Source organism: Microtus oregoni, unplaced genomic scaffold, assembly GCF_018167655.1.
Source record: "Microtus oregoni isolate MIOR12 unplaced genomic scaffold, Mior012 000015F_ref0000493, whole genome shotgun sequence".
In the NCBI taxonomy this organism is placed as follows: domain Eukaryota; kingdom Metazoa; phylum Chordata; class Mammalia; order Rodentia; family Cricetidae; genus Microtus; species Microtus oregoni.
Genome location: NW_024543074.1, coordinates 19,886,427 through 19,902,349, shown reverse-complemented (window position 1 = coordinate 19,902,349; position 15,923 = coordinate 19,886,427). Strand labels below are relative to the sequence as shown.

General features: G+C 46.1%; 2 non-coding genes and 1 pseudogene across 2 annotated transcripts; 2 read left to right on the top strand and 1 right to left on the bottom strand.

Annotated features, from left to right (window-relative positions):
- The first annotated feature begins 8,232 nt into the window (after positions 1 to 8,232).
- On the top strand, positions 8,233 to 8,336 carry LOC121457252. Its single transcript, XR_005975745.1, has one exon. It is a non-coding gene; the product is annotated as a U6 spliceosomal RNA (small nuclear RNA).
- Positions 8,337 to 9,953: 1,617 nt separating this feature from the next.
- On the top strand, positions 9,954 to 10,058 carry LOC121457236. The gene has a single exon (XR_005975728.1). It is a non-coding gene; the product is annotated as a U6 spliceosomal RNA (small nuclear RNA).
- Positions 10,059 to 11,933: 1,875 nt separating this feature from the next.
- LOC121456216 lies at positions 11,934 to 13,645 on the bottom strand (annotated as a pseudogene).
- Positions 13,646 to 15,923: the final 2,278 nt, after the last annotated feature.

Here is a 15,923-nt window from a genome sequence, read left to right as displayed (position 1 = left end):
AAAAACCAGCCATGGTAGCAGTATTAGTGGTGGTGGCTATTGCTGGCATAGGCAGAGACAGCCAAACAAAGCCAATAAACACAGAACACAGAAAGTCAGACCTATATCTGTCTTGGATCCATGTTTGTAATAAAAATTACAAAGATGCCAGAAAACACAGACACACACAAAACAAACAGAAAAAAAAACTTTTAAACAACCAGAACCAGATGGGTGGGTGACATCTTGCTTCCTGCTTTGGATGGGAGAGTATGAGGGGCCCCATCAAGGATGTCCCAGATCAGGATCCCACAGAACAGAAACAGACTATGGCTTACCAGGAAGCCTCTGTAGATGCCTGTTGCTTTACTCAGCATGTTAATTTACTCCGATAGTTCACAAAACTGAAGGCAAGCTTCAGAGCCCTGAAACATCTCAAGAAGATGCTCCTGAGACAGCCCCTTAGCCCTGGAGTTCAGTAGTGTAGGTCAGGCTTTAGAATTTGGATGAGTGGCCTGAATCTCGCTGGGGCCTCCAGAAAATGCTAATCCCACTGTGAGAGAGTAAGACCACTACCACAACTTTGAGCCAAACTTGAAGCAAGCTTTAGTTAAATACTGGCCGGGATGATGGACTTTGTCGAGGTCTATTCTGGAGTTCCCAGAACATGGCCACAAGCTACAACCAGGTGTTTATAAAGGCAAGGCTACAAGGTTATATACTTCCAGGCTTTGTTCAAACAGAGGCAAGCATGTATTTCCCATCTATATTGGATCAAGCACATTCAGTGCAGTTGGTGAAGGGGCCTCACAGTTGGCACAAAACACACCCAGTCACCAAATTCTCAGCACAAAGGAGATTTTATTATTCAGAGGGACAAGGGGTGGGTCGTCTCTGAATCTCACAGAGATAGCAATGACCGACTGGCACATGGCCAATTTAAGAACTCTAGCATGGAAAAGGAGAAAGGGGGTGTCCCTTTCCTAGGGAGAGTTGGGATGGCTGTCTGGTTAGCTGGGAGGAGAAGAGGTAGCAGGCTTTTTGTCATGTAGCCCTGTGCCATTTTATGAGGTAGCATGCCTTTGGCCACACAGCCTGGTGGATTTGAGAGGCTGTGTCAAGGCCAACAGTGCGTCAACAAATTTGTTTAGGGACGTAAAAACATGTGACTTGTTGTCTTAAGTGAACAACAGCCTCCAGCATCTCAGGAAGTATCCAACCTTGGGCTAGGGGCTTATAGGTTAGAGCATTCTTGTTTTATGGATCTCTTAGGCACAGTCATTAAAACTTAAAACATAACTTTGGCTCTCGCAGATCTTGAGGTGTCGTTGTCCTCCACGTCACACTCCATCTCAGATGGACCCCTCTAGGATCTCTTAATTCTCATCTCCGTGGGGCCATTAGGGAGGAGAGTGGCCATACTCCCCAGAGAGCATCCTAGGGAGGGACCAGAGGCCAGATCCCTGGTGGCTGACAGACAGGGAAAGAGGCTCCAGGGTGGTTAATAGACTCAGAAGGTGAGCTGCATCACCAGGACAGGACACACACCTTCCCACAGAAGCTCCTCTTCTAGCTTTTGGTTTGTTTGCTTTTCATTTGCAGGGACAGAGAATCACTCTGTAGCCCAGGCGGGCCTCACACTCACAGCAATCCCCCTGCTTCAGCCTCCCAGCTACTGCCTCTTCTAGTGTTTACATTTGTGCTCTGTAATCACGGGGCAGTGTCTCGTGTGAGCTCTCATGGGCTCACGTATAGGGAAATCAAAGGGCAGCAGTGTTTTGTTGGTGGGACTCCGGGACACAGAGCCTGAGACACCAGTACCTCCGGGTCCACCCTTCCGGCTCTGAGCAGCTGCTGAATCATGCTTCTCACCTAGGGCAACTGAAACTGGCCAGGTGTGAAGCACACGTCTGAAGCGTATAGAGAAGGAATCCAGGATCCCTTTATAAGGCAGAACAGGGACAAGGGCTTGGGAGATCCCAACCTGCCCTTGGATATGTTCCCAACTCTCCCTCCTGTGGACACAGGCCTGGGGAGCTGAGCGGTGGGAGGGGGAGAGCTGATGCTACCCAGAGCTGCTTCAAGACAGCAGCGGGTTTCCAGGAACAGAGAGAGGGTGGAGGCAACAGATATCAGCAGCCCCCACCTTCGGGCTCTAATAAGTCTTAAGCAAATACACTAGTCGTGGCTAGGGAGGGGTAGTTAGCTTTGTGAAGCTCCAAAGAGAGTGAGCCTGCAGTTTCCATAGGGCTGTGTGGTTGGAGGGTGTGGCTAGAAATAGGCATTTTCCAGCCATTGTTCCCCTAAGGTTACACAATTCAGATGCTTCTTAAAGAAAATGAGTGGCTGCACAGGCTGCCAGGCCAGGAAGAAGGCCAGCTCCTGAGTCTCACAAGCCCTCGAGGGGTCTATCTGACCCCTGAGGATTCTCGGCTTGAGGAAAGAGCAAGTCTGCGAAGAAGAAGCCGATCCTAAGTCTTAAGGCTCTCCTGAGCACCTGTGCATGCCAGGAGAGGAGTGTGGTCCCCCCCCAACCCCTTAGGTTAAGGGAACCCTGCTACCCTTTGCTTCCAAAGGATATCAACACAATTAGAGTCATTAGGGTTGGTGGCTCTGTGAGTTGCTACCTGGAAACCTCCCATGAAGGAAGTGAGTTCAACTCAGCCAGGTGTGAGGAAGGCCTGTCTGCGTGTGTGGCTATAGCAGCTAGGTGAAACCAGGCTAGGGAGGTCTACTCTCAGTGCCTCAGTTTTCACACTCTAAAATGAAGCTGGTGGCAGGTCTACTTCCTAAGAGGACTGGAGGTTAATGAACTGACGGCTGTCAGGGTCCAGGCCGGCAAAATGAACCTGCTGTGGGTGTTGCCTTCTGTTTCTCCTGATCCTGCCAGGATGATAAGGTCAAGGTGGACTTCTGAGAGGGGGTGGGTCTGAGCTGGCCCTTGGGCAACACAGTAGAAGGGTGAGCAGAGGGGCTCTGTCTTTCACATGTGAATGCACATGTATGTCCCCAAGCAGCGAGGTGGTTCTCGGGGACTGCATGGAGAACAAAGTACACAGCCAGGTACGCTGGAGAAGATCCAGGGCCAGTCTAGCAGCCCCAATGTCCCAGCTAAGGAATTGCAAGCAGTCATGAATAGTCAGCAAAGAAAGAAGAGGTTGTTTACTTTAGAGAGATTGAGGTGACAAAGAGGAAGAAGGATTGAATGGGTGGGACAAACTGGAGGAGGCTGGAGAGGTGGAGACTGTGCACTCTATGCTGTGTCCTAGGGAGTCCTGGGCACAGAGGTGTTTCTGTGCTGAGAAAAGGTGCTGCTTACAGGTGTGTGGAGCATGGTAAGCACTGCTGCAGGGGAGAAGGGCATGGTACAATATTAATTGCACAGAGATAACACATGAGATATAAAACCGGATCCTGGCAGATATCCAGTCTGCCTGGCAGCCACATGGACCCAGAGTCCTCTAAGTACACGCTATTAACTGTAACTGACCAATCCCATATGGGTGTGTGTGGCCCTGGGGTATCAATGCGGGTGCATGGGAGTGGGGGAACAGATGGTCTAGACAGCATCCAGATGCTACCAATATAGACCAAGCAAGTATGCCCTAGACATTCTTTGTGGACTTGTTTCGTGCTGTTTTGCTTTGATTCAGGGTCTCTCACTATATAGCCACGACTAGTGTGGAACTTGCAGTATAGCCCAGGCTATCCTCAAACTCCCAATGATTCTTCAATCTTTATTCCAAAGTTCTAGAATTATAGGTGTGCACTACTATTCCCAGGTAATAGTCTTCCCTTTAAGGAACAAGGGCAATCTGGGGAGACAGATCTAAAGGTCATCTAGTCATGAGGATCTGAGTTTGAATCCCAAGAACCCAGGTAAAGCCAGAACTGTATCATGAGCATCTGTAATTGCAACACTCCTATGGGGAGTTGCAAAGTGAAGACAGGAGAGTTCCCAGGAGTGCAGAGACCTGCTGACCTGGTGTTTGCAGCAAAAAGCCAACAGAGAGATCTTGTGTCAAACAAGGTAGAAGGTGAAGAATGATATCTGAGGTTATATATACACAGATACACACAAACACACACACAATACACATGCATACATAAACACACAGATATATATACAGTCATACATGTACACATATACATACACGCATATGCACACATTATAATACACATATACATAAACATATATACACATACGTATATACATACATACATACATATATACACTGTGAGGGCTAAAGTTATGTTTTAAGTTTAATTACTATGTATACAAGATTTATAAAACAAAAATGCCTCTAAACTGTAAGTTCTACTTGCCCAAGGACAGATAACTTCCTGGAATGCTGGGAGCTATTATTCCTGTAAGATAACAAGTCTCTTGTTTTTTACTTCTGTTGACAAGGTTAGGTTGCCCTAACTGTACAGGATGTACTTGATCACATGTAGGTGGGAATTATGTAGGCAGGAAGTACGTCAGGATGTATGCTTGCCCCTGATTGGGTGATAGTGGGAAGGACTTAGCCCTGTAGGGTTTGCCTCTGTAAGTACCAGACTAATATAATTTGTGGCCATTCTCTGGGAATCCCAAGTATGAATACAGTGTCCATCATCCTGGCCAATATTTAATAAAGCTCCAGACTGGCCCAGAAATTGTGGTAGTGGTCTTATTCTCACCTGGTGGAATTAACATTTTCTGGAGGCCCCCAATAAGATCAGACCACACACCCAAATTCTCAAGTTGGACCTTCACTACAGGGTTGCAAGGCTGAAGGGTTGCACCAGAACGCGCGTGCCTTGAGACATTCCAAGGCTCCTAGGCATACCTTTGATTTCGTGGACTTTGAACTGCCATGCTGAGAAAAGCAGCAAGTATCTATGGAGGCCTCCCCTGGTAAATCATAGCCTGTTTCTGTTCTGTGGGATCCCGATCTGGGATGTGGATGGGCTTGAGGGAACCCAAATACTCCCCCTTCCAAGACAAGAAGCGGGATGTTGTCCACCCACCTGGTTAGGTCTGCCATCTGATTTCCCTTAGCCACAGCATCTTGAGCTTTTTGGTGTCCTGGACAATGTATGATGGCTACCTTCTTTGGCAAATGTATGGCCACAAGGAGGCTCAAAATTTCTTCTTTATTTTTTATGTCTTTTCCTGCAGATGCCAACAGTCCTCTTTGTCTGTATATTGCTCCGTGTATATGGGCAGTGGCAAAAGCATACTTGCTGTCAGTGTAGATGTTGATAGACTTCCCCTCTGCCATCCGTAGAGCTTGTATCAAAGCTACAAGTTTGGCTTTCCGGACCGACGTCCCTTCAGGGAGGCTGCTGGTCCAGATTACTCGCTTCCCATCCACCACTGTTGCCCCCGTCTTTTGCTTACCTTCAACCACGAAACTGCTGCTGTCCGTCCGTCTACCAGCTCGGATTCCCAGGCCAAGGCTGATCCTTCAGATCATTTCGGGTACCAGCTTCTTTTGCCAAAATGTCTGCGCAATGATGGGTAGGTGAGGAGTCATCAGTCTCGGGCAGTAGGGTAACGGGATTGAGGACAGCAGGGGGAGTGAAGGTCACTCGTTTGGTCAACAAAAGGCTTTGATCACCTCCGGCCTGGTTCGAGTAAACCTGATCTAGGCCTTCAACCTTTATAATAAAGGCGGGGGACACTCAGGGATAACCAGGAAGGAATTAGTCACTTGTCCTCTCCCCAAATCTACAGTTCGTAAGGTGGTCCACAGATACTGTTGCTCCAATTACTATAGTCTTTGTATTCTTTAGCTTCCACAACGTTTGTTTCAGCACAGAGTGCTCAGCCCCTGTGTCCACTAGAAAATCCATAGGGGTCCCCTCCACAGTCAGGGTTACCCTAGGCACAGGGGGAGGGGGTCCGAGTCCTGTCCCCTCTAATCATCTTCTTCTAGGGCCAGTACCTTAGAGGCCCTTCCTTTCTTCTTTGGGCATTCTCTTGCCCAATGTCCTTTTTCTTTGCAATAAGCACATTGGTCTTTGTCCAAGAGGTGCCTCTGTCCATCTTCACTCATCTTTGGTCTTCTGTTGCCCAGGTTCCCTATCTGTCTAGGTCCTGTCTTTTCTTTCTCTCCTACCACTGTGGCTAAAATTCTAGTCAAATTTCTCTCTTGTCTATGATTCCTCCTGTCCTCTCTTTCCTCTGCCCCCCCCTCTTCTCTTCCTCTGTCTCTTGCTTATGAAACACTTTCTCTGCTTCCTTAACCAAATCCTGCAAGGTATGATCCTGCAACCCTTCTAATTGCTGTAACTTTTTCTTAATATCTGATGCTTTGGGGGTGACTACCATGCCTGTTCAATGTAAGGTCAGTCCCCCAAGTTCCTCCTCTACAGGAAAATTTCTCAGCCCTAAGTCTGGTAGCAGAAGGCTGTGTTGCTGTGTGTGGCAGCTGAAGATTAAACGTTGTCCTACATGCCAGCCAGAGACTGACCACTGCCCCCAACGAAGCCATCAAGACCACCAGAGCCTAGAGAAACCACTTCGACAGTGGGTAAGTCTCTGTCATTTAATTGATATACAGACTATTTGGATTATACCTCCTGGTAAAATTTATTCTCAGATCTCTGAGGGCATTGACGGCTAGACTAACTGTAGATTCATCATTTAACAGCTCCCCAAGGCTGCAGGCACCTTGTTAGTTCATTTCATATGCAAAAACCAGGACTTGCTTTTTCTAGAGCTACTAGGTCTCCTGTTGAGAAAGGAAGACAGGTTTGCCTTGCTAACAGGCTTCATATTAAAGAATCTACTTTTTATTAATGATTTAAAAAGATAAACAGATGAAACTTTTTACTATTCCTTTCTTTAAAAGAACTTGCTTTGCAATGACTGCTCTCTGTAATAAACACTTGTGTCTTAGGTAAATGATTAGATGGGAAGAAAAAGGTTTTAAGTTTATGTACGTTCTAGGGGTCTAAGACAGTATTTTAAGGCATATAAATGTAAATTGTAAAGGCATAGGAAAGTGAATTAGGGTAATAAAAATGTTTCAGTTTCCTTTCTCCTCTATGCTATTTTCTTACTAAGATTTCAAGTTCAGAGTTTTAACACTCATCAATGGAGTTCCGATCAACTTGTAAAGCACTGACTACTATTATCAGCCACAAGCTCAAGATTCTAAATTTCCTTTTGTTATTGTCTAAATATAGACTTAACAGTGCTTCTCATTGGGCTGAAAACATCTCTGGACAATGAAAAGAATGTTTGTTTTTAAGCACAAAATCACAGCTTTTGCTATGACTTGAAAGCTACAGACACACCTGTTAACTGCTTTTTCTACAATGTGGATTTCAGTACGGATTAAAAATAGTGGTAACGCTAATATACCTAAAACTTTTATCTCTTTTTGTAAACTAAAAATATTTATGTAAGCTTCAGGGAATTGAGGGAGTCATAAGACTTGGATCTACCTCTCACAGGTCAAATGGATTCCAAGTAAGTATAGACTAAGTTTCCCCACCTCCCCATTCCTGTGTGTGTGTGTGTGTGTGTGATATTCTCTCTCTCTCTCTCTCTCTCTCTCTCTCTCTCTCTTTCTCTCTGCCCTGGTATTGGGACTCCTCCCTTCCCCCAACTACCAGGATAATAGACCTGAAAGTTCCAAATGTAAGAATTTCCTTTTTTTTCTTTCTTTTTTTCTTTTTTGAGACAGGTTCCAGGTGCCTGTCCTGGAACCAGCTCTTGTAAACCAGGCTGACCTTGAACTTACAGAGATCCATCTGCCTCTGCCTCCCAAGTGCTGGGATTAGGGGCGTGCGTGTGCCACCACTGCCTGGCAAGAATTTTCTTAACATTCCTAAACTTTAACTTCTGTCCCTGTTCTATATCGGTCTCAGCAGATTTCTATTTGGCTGACAGACGCTATCCAAGGATCAGTGCTGACTACAAACTGTTCCAAATGGCCGAGAGCCCTGACCTTGCTCAAAACTGATGTGAACCAGTCCACACAGAACATATATGCATGGGCTGGAGAGATGGCTCAGAGGTTAAGAGCATTGCCTGCTCTTCCAAAGGTCCTGAGTTCAATTCCCAGCAACCACATGGTGGCTCACAACCATCTGTAATGAGGTCTGGTGCCCTCTTCTGACCTGTAGTCATACACACAGACAGAATATTGTATACATAATAAATAAATATTAAAAAAAAGAACATATATGCATGAACACAAACATGTACTAACGCAGTCATGCACTTATACACAAGTGTGCAAGGTTTTAATTAAGGTGTTCGCTTTGGCGGCACATACACTAAAATTAGAACAATACAGAGATTAGCATGGCCCTTGTGCAAGGATGACATGCAAATTCATGAAAAAAAAAAGTGATGTCATTGCTCGCTATCTCGTCAGCCGGGCCAGTGAACCAGATACTTCTGATGAATGCTGAACTACCTCAGTCCCCTACTGGCTCTCCTGGGCCCCGACAATAATGTCTTAATTTCAGGAGGAAGTAATTCCTGAGAGTATGTCACCCCTTATCTTCAACAGGCTGGAATAGACACTCCCTGGCATGGGAGACAAAATGGTTAATGCCTTAACTAGACGCATAAATTCTTATCCTGGGTGCCATCAAGGTGATGGTTATAAGATCCTAACATAAACAGGTACTCACCACAGAGTCAAGGTTTGACTCAGGATACAACTCAAGGAAGGAATGTGAGGAGGGCTAAAGTTATGTTTTAAATTTTAATTACTGAACTTAAGAGGTAAAAATATAAAGCAAAACGCTCTGGGAATCGCAAAGTTATAAAGTTAGAATTTCCCAGGGTCATAAAGCAGATAAGAGTTATTCCAAGTGGCACTGTCAGCTTTTTTGTGGCCCCAGAGAAGCATGACTAAAAAGACATCCGGGAAGCACAAAGAGGCAAAAGAAGCTGATTTAGGAAGCTTAAAATTCTAAGAGGGAGAAGGGGAGTTCTTGCATTATACTCCATTCCTAGGTTAAAATCCTGTATCGATAAATCGAGGTAAGAGTAGGTGCAGGGGGTTTAATGGCCCTTTTAGGGTTAGAGCTGGGGGTCCACTGAGATTAGCGTTTTCTCAAGTCAGCTGCAGGAGAATTTGGGACATCCAGTCTCCTTATCAGGGAGGACTAGGAGTCAAACAAGCTCGAACATGCCATACCCCCTTATCTCTGAAGGTCCCAAATGTGACCTCTGTGAAAGACTCCTTTCCTGACCATATGTCCTACCCCATGGGGGATAACTGCAGGGAGCCAGCTCATAATGTTTATCTTGGAATGGAGCAGAGATTAGACCATGGGAACCAAGATTCTTGACTAGTGACTAAATTCTCTCACTGGAGGTCCCACATCCCCACAGGTCCCGATTGGAAGTTGCCCAATGAGCAAAAGATCAGGGCAGCCTTTTACATGTCCACAGACCTTGAGGAACAAATAGACCCAGTTAGGAAACATGTCCCAGTATGTATTTTATATATCAAAGCCATATAGCTATAGAAATGGCCATCTTCCTGATCACCCATACATATATGTGCCCATAAGATCGAGATGCAATCATGAGATTACATACACACATCACATGAGATTACACACTACAATGGAGATACCAAGTTACCTTAGCCAAAGTGAGCAGCAGTTTCCAGAGCCGATGGCCCTGCAAACCTTGTCTGGACAGGATTAACCTCCAGCAGAGGACCATTCCTCTGGTGGGCTGACATCTGAACACTAGCTGTCACCTGCCTTAACCCTTAACCCTCATGGCTCCTGACACACACACACACAAAACATACACATAGATATACGCATGCACAATATCCATACACATAAACACACACATAAGCATATACACACATATGCATTTATATACACACACATCTAAACCCATAACATATGCATACATAAACACATACACATATATGCATGCACACATATATGCACAAACACATTCATGCACACATACTCAAATATACAAGATTTTAATTAAAGTGTCCACTTCGACAGCACATATACTAAAATTGAAATGACAGAGAAGATTAGCATGGCCCCTGCAAAAGGATGACACGCAAGTTCATGAAGGGTTCCATATTTTTATTTCTGTTAATATTTAAAACATTTGCGTGGGAGGAAAACTCTCTTTGTGATATTGTGATACTGCAGGTTGATAGAACGTTTGTTGTAAGACATAAAAGCAGCTGTTAACTTTGTGGTCTCAAGTGTTTAGCTGCTGCGCTGGATTCCTTAGTAGACCAAATAATTTGTCACTTGGAAATGTTCTGAGATATAGCTTCATATTTAAAAGGAAAAAAATTAAGATGGCTCAAGTTTCATCCTAAACTTTTCCATCCCCTGTAGTTAATTCTGCATGTATTAGTCTTAGAAGTAACTACACAAGCTAAAACAACGGAGGGATTCCCCAGGTGGCTTGTCTTCCAAAGTACACAGAACAAAAAACAAAACCCCAAGCTTCCCTAGGTCTTGTCACTCAGCAAGGCTTGGGAACGGACGTACAATACCCAGTCCCATTCTGTTTAAAAGGTAAATACAGAAGAGACAAAAAGAAAACAAAAGATTTTTAAATAAGAAAAACAGAACAAACCTAAATTCCAGAAAGACATCTTAAACCTGTGCCCTTGGCTTTGGGCAGGAGTGAGCCTGGACTGTGAGGTGTAATTGCTGTGAAGCACACTCGTCTACAGGAAGGCCCACATCACATATGTATATGTGCTTTGCATGGGAATTTGGTGAGATAAACTTTGTATGTGTGTGGGTTAAGGCTCAGATCTGCCAGGACTCTTCTAAGACCCCCCCTTTCCCAGCCCCCACAAACTAAGCTTGTATAAAACAGCCATATAATCTGAAGAAGGCTAGCCACGCCAGTCCCTCTGGCCTGCCACTTGAAAAGTGTTTGCAAGCCAAGTGTCTGGAACTGATATTTGTGGATGTGGTGATAGATACTTATAATATGGGCACTTGGGAGGTGTAGGCAGGAAAATCAGGAATTCAAAGAGTTCAAGACCAGCCTTGAATACATGGGGAGTGTAGCTACCCTGGGCTACTATGGAACCCTGTCTCAAAAATAAGTAAGTAAATAAATATATAAGCTCAGAGGGGGAGGTGGCTCAGATCTTTAAGCCCAGTACCGAGGAAGCAGAAGTAGGTGGATCTCTGCGAGTTCAGGGCCAGCCAGGGTTACATCGTGAGATCTTGTCTCAAGAAAAAAAAAGTAAGAAGGAAGTTGGGGAGGGACTTGCAGAGTTGCTAGAACAGGGTTCTGAGGTTAGCTAAGGTATATTGTAAAGAGTGAGTTCAGGGTTGTTTGTTATTTTGAGACAAGGTCTCGTACTAGCTTCAAACTCTCAGTCCTCCTGCCTCAGCCTTCCAGGTACTGGGATGATAGCTGTGTGCCACCAAACCTGGCTGCAACAAGGTTTTAAGCAAAGATCAATTTAAGGAAAAATAATGTTATTCTTATTGTGGTGGTGCATGCGGACGGAGGAACGTGACACATGACTGACAGACCCACAAGAGCCACGACTAGGGTTCAGAATACAAGTCAGTGGTGGAGAAACTGACTTGCACACGCGAGGCCGAGTTCAATCTCCAGTACCACACATGCACACGCACGCACCTGCACAGCCTGGTGTGATGGTGCATTCCTATAATCCCAGCACTTGGGAACTGGAGGCAGGAGGATCAGGAGTTCAAGGCTAGCCTTCTCTACATGAGAACCTGTCTCAAAAGCCAAAATGAGGACTGGAGGAAGAGCACTGACTGTTCTTATAGATGATCTGGGTTCTGTTCCTAGACGCACATAGTGGCTCATAACTCCAGTTCCAGGGCATCTATTGTCTTCCTCTGGCCTCCCTGGGCACGGGGTGCACATGTATGCATGAGAGCAGACACTCATACACATAAGTTCTTTTTTTTTCTTTATGGAAAATTTATTGCAATATACCAAAAGCACATCACTTTTTCTTTTCAACATCCTGCTCTGCAGCTTCCTTTCCCCTCTTTACTCGGATGCCAAAGAGCCGGGCATTGGCCCGGGCCATGCAAAGACTGGCAAAAGCCTTGAAGTTCTTCTCTTCTTCAGTGATGACGCTGGCTTTCTCCTTTTTATAAACATTCCGGATGGGCATCACGGGTCCTGTTAGCTGAGTGGCCAATTTAAGTTCTTCAGCCAAACTATCTCCCTTCTTTGGAGCCGAAGGCTTTCTGGGGAAGAGGATGACCTTGGAGCAGTACTCCTCCAGGCGCTGCTCTTTGGCCTGCAGGGACTCGGTGGACTTGGGTCCACAGAGATGCCGATGGTGTGAGCCACCTTCTTATGGATACCAGCCACCCTGAGTTCCTCCAGGCTGAAGCCCCTGCCAGCTCGGACCTTGGTGTGGTAGCACACTGTGGGGCACCTCACGATGAGCCTGATGGGTTCGGACGCGGGGCGCGGGGCAATGCGGCACGCTTTTGCCTGCCGGGCCTTGCGCCTGTGGATCTTGCCTGCCGGCTGGCTGAACCAAGTATCCACTCGCTGCTGCCAGTCCTTGTGGAAGTGGGGCTTCAAGATCATGCCATTCCGGCTGTGCGCCGTGGCTGCCTCCCGTGCAGGGAAACGGCAGAGCGGAAAGGCCACATAAGTTCTTTAATCTTAAAAAAACAAAAACAAGAAACAAAACCAGACAAGCAAAAACCAATCTTCTTCAAGTCTTCCTGTTCTCTTTGTGCTTTGCTGGGGATGGAATCCAAGGCTCTGAAACACGAGGCAAGCAGACATTCTACCACTGAGGCAAACTCCAGCCTTACTCCAGTTCGATGGGGATACTGAGGTACTGAGATGGCAGGGGACTCTCTCAAGGTCCCTTGTACGGCTTGGGATGAGTTCTGGAAGCCTTTCACAGAAAGTGCCCAGCTAGAGACTTGAAAACCACATGAGTTTGCTCTTTCATCTGAAAGAGGTTAGACGTTGGCGAGTTAGGGCCAGGGAGGCAGCTCCACCATCATGGGAGTTCCAGCTCCTTTTCCTGTATCTTATACCATTTTGAGTTTGTTACTTCATGAGCTAAAGTAGTTGATGGAGCCTGCACCATCACACCCATATCCATTGTAACTATGATGCTTGTTCATTTGAACTCTATTAGCCACACCCCCAACACCCACCCTCACGGCGTCAACACCATCAGAATACAGGGTGCCAGAATCTAGCGCTCTCTCTCTCTCTCTCTCTCTCTCTCTCTCTCTCTCTCTCTCTCTCTCACACACACACACACACACACACACACACACACACACACACACACGGCCTCGTGAAGCCCAGGCTGGTTTCAAACTCTGTAAGTTTCTGATCCTTCTGCCTCTCCCTCCTGAGGGCTAAGATTACGGGGTGGGTGCACCACCACCTGCACCTGTGTATTTAATTCTAGGGATGAAACCCAGGGCTTCATGCATGACAGGCAAGCACGCTACCAAATGAGCCCCAGGCCAGCTGTAAAACATCTACAAACTGTAAATCCTGTGAACAGGACCTGGCCACTGGGGTGGGGCTTACTGAGCCTTTCTCCCCTGGTGGAGCTCTTCTCTCTGCAGGGAGGCACAGTGACAGCAGACTGGTGTTTACACAGAGGTCACACCTGCCCTGCTTGAAGCCCTCGCCTGCCACCTGCCGGAACTGCTCCCTCCACATCACTGGCCTATAGTCCCCCTGCGTGTCCTGTAGCTGTTCCCAGGAAAGGAGCTAGTGTCGTTCTGATGCCAGGTTGCATTCTGAGCAGCAGTGGGCACAGATTTTTCCATTTGAGATTTTTCACATTTCAAGTGAAGCCCCCAGCAGCCCTGTAGAGTCCAATAATTGACAAGTCCAAGAATCAGAGAACCCCTGGGCAGGCGGTGAGCGGCAGAATCAGGAGGCAAACGGGGCAGCCTGATGCCTAAGTCTGTGACTGCCCTGGCCATCATCAACTATTACCTACCGGGATGGCTTAGAGGAGGTTCTCAGAGCAACCAGTCACTTGGCTGCCCAGCTGCTCCTGCAGAGCTCATGCATTTGCAGCTGGCTGCACTATCCTGACAGCAGGGGTCTGGCTTGCACCTTTACAATCTGGGCAGGCATTGGGTCCCTGCTCTACTCGGCACCAGAGTGGAAGTACCAGTTCAGAGCAGGGTGGATCAGAACTCAGTTTCTGCAGTTGGCAAGCCCCATGTCCCAGTAAGAGATCATGCCTCATAAAACAAAATGAATATCTCTTAAGGAAGGATACCTGAGGCTGACTTCTGTATAGTGTACCTACAAACACATGAAAATACACATATACTTACACACACAGAGAGAAAAAAATTCAAGGGATGTAGCCAGACATGGTGGCACAGACCTATAATCTCAGGATCAGGTTCTGACATTGAACCATCCTTGCATTCCAGGAACAAATTAAAGATTAGCAAAGAATCTTTTAATATTATAAATTTAGTTGGCATCTCACTTGGCAGTGGTGGCACACACCTTTAATCCCAGCACTTGGAAGGAAGAGGCAGCTGGATCTCTGTGAGTTTCAGGCTAGCCTGGGCTAAAGATCCAGTTCAAAGACAACCAGGACTACACAGAGTAGTCTTGTGTACAAAGAAAACCTGTCTCAAAAAAAATTAGTTGCTATCTCATTAAGGATTTGTCATCGTTATCTTCATCATCACCACCATCATCATTGCATGGAGGGGGTGTGCATGTGGAAGCCAGAGGAAAATTCTGTGGAGTCATTTCTTTGTCTCTACTTTTACATACAAGAGTTTTTTTTTTTTTACGTATAGAAACTTTATTGACTTCACAATAAAACATTCAGACAAAATGTTCCATACTCCAAAAATCTAACATACCTCACACTGTCCAAAAACTACAGTTTTAACAGGTAGGCTTGATTTTGTTTTTATTTATTTAAGATTTCTGCCTCCTCCCCGCCACCGCCTCCCATTTCCCTCCCCCTCCCCCGATCAAGTCCCCCTCCCTCATCAGCTCGAAGAGCAATCAGGGTTCCCTGACCTGTGGGAAGTCCAAGGACCACCCACCTCCATCCAGGTCTAGTAAGGTGAGCATCCAAACTGCCTAGGCTCCCCCAAAGCCAGTACGTGCAGTAGGATCAAAAACCCGTTGCCATTGTTCTTGAGTTCTCAGTAGTCCTCATTGTCCGCTATGTTCAGCAAGTCCGGTTTTATCCCATGCTTTTTCAGACCCAGGCCAGCTGGCCTTAGTGGGTTCCCGATAGAACATCCCCATCCTAGAGAAGCTAAATAAGAAGGTGAATCCAAAGACAAACATATAGGCATCCTCCTGAATATTAACCTTCATCAGGCGATGAAAGGAGACAGAGACAGAGACCCACATTGGAGCACTGGATAGAAATCTCAAGGTCCAAATCAGGAGCAGGAGAGAGAGCACGAGCAAGGAACTCAGGACCGCGAGAGGTGCACCCACACACTGAGACAATGGGGATGTTCTATCGGGTACATACAAGAGTTCTGACAATCAAATTCAGTTTACCAGGGTTGCAAAGCAAACACCTTTACCTGCTAAGCCATATGATTTTGAAGATTTTCACATTAATGTTTATCATGGGACACTTTTTCTTTTAGTATTTATTATGTATACAATATTCTGTCTGCATGTATGCCTGCAGGCCAGAAGAGGGCCCCATACCTCATTGCAGATGGCTGTGAGCCACCATGTGGTTGCTGGGAATTGAACTCAGACCTTCGGAAGAGCAGCCAGTGCTCTTAACCTCTGAGCTATTTCTTCAGCCCCTCATGGGACATTTTCTAGTTTTTTTTTTTCTGGGGGGGGGAATGATTTTATTTTTTTTTTAATTTATTTTTTTCTCCATGATATTTATTGAGTTCTACATTTTTCTCTGCTCCCCTCCCTGCCTCTCCCCTCCCCACTTCAATCCTCCCCCAAGGTCCCCATGCTCCCAATTTAC